Here is a 797-nt window from a genome sequence, read left to right as displayed (position 1 = left end):
GGAGTAAACACAGCCACGTGGCTTTAGCTGTCTCTTTATTTGGTCCAATAAAATCCCAGCCGGGAAGGGAAGGACGTTAGCACGTGCGGAAGGTGTGTGAGTATGCGCGCGCGGACCGTTAGCTATACACACGTGGTAGGGAGGCTTTTTTTTCTTCTTCTGTTTTTTTTTTTTCTTTTGCAGCCCAAACGGCAGTTTCTAAAAGAGGGAAGTGGGCGTGCGCAGTAACCCCGACCTTGAAAGGTGGGCGCGAGACAGTGTTAATGTTTGGAGGGAAAATTATTTGTTTTCAAAAGCAGCTCTGCCAAAGGGCAAATAATGGAAAACTAGATTCAGTGGATTTATAACATGTTAGAAGTGTTCTCTGGTTTTGCTATGATACTGGACTTCAAGTTTGTTTAATACTTTGTTAAACACAGCTGCCATGGTGAGGGATTTTTAAATATGTAAAAGCAGAAGAAATGAGGAGTAAATGCTAAAATTTGAGCTTAATTGTCAATGTTGTCTGTAACTCCTGCCAAGGTAAAGAAGGCCTAGTAAGTAGGTAAAGGCTACAAGAACCCCAGCAGCATTTATCGTCAAACCTGAAAGCCATGTATGAAAGCTGAAAGCTCAAGGGTTTCTGTTAGCTAAGCGAACTGTTTTTCCTGTATTACATTTTTTTCGGGGGGGGGGGGGGGGCTTTCCACTAACTGGAAGGTTGGTGGTTTTATTCCTGGCTGCTGCAGTCTGCATGCCAAAGTATCCTTGGGCAAGAAACTGACTAACTGAGTGAAGGAGGCATGTTTTATAAAAGG

Source organism: Astatotilapia calliptera, chromosome 2 (assembly GCF_964374335.1).
Source record: "Astatotilapia calliptera chromosome 2, fAstCal68.1, whole genome shotgun sequence".
NCBI lineage: Eukaryota > Metazoa > Chordata > Actinopteri > Cichliformes > Cichlidae > Astatotilapia > Astatotilapia calliptera.
The sequence above is the reverse complement of the archived record's forward strand: the minus strand, read 5'-3'. Positions refer to the sequence as shown.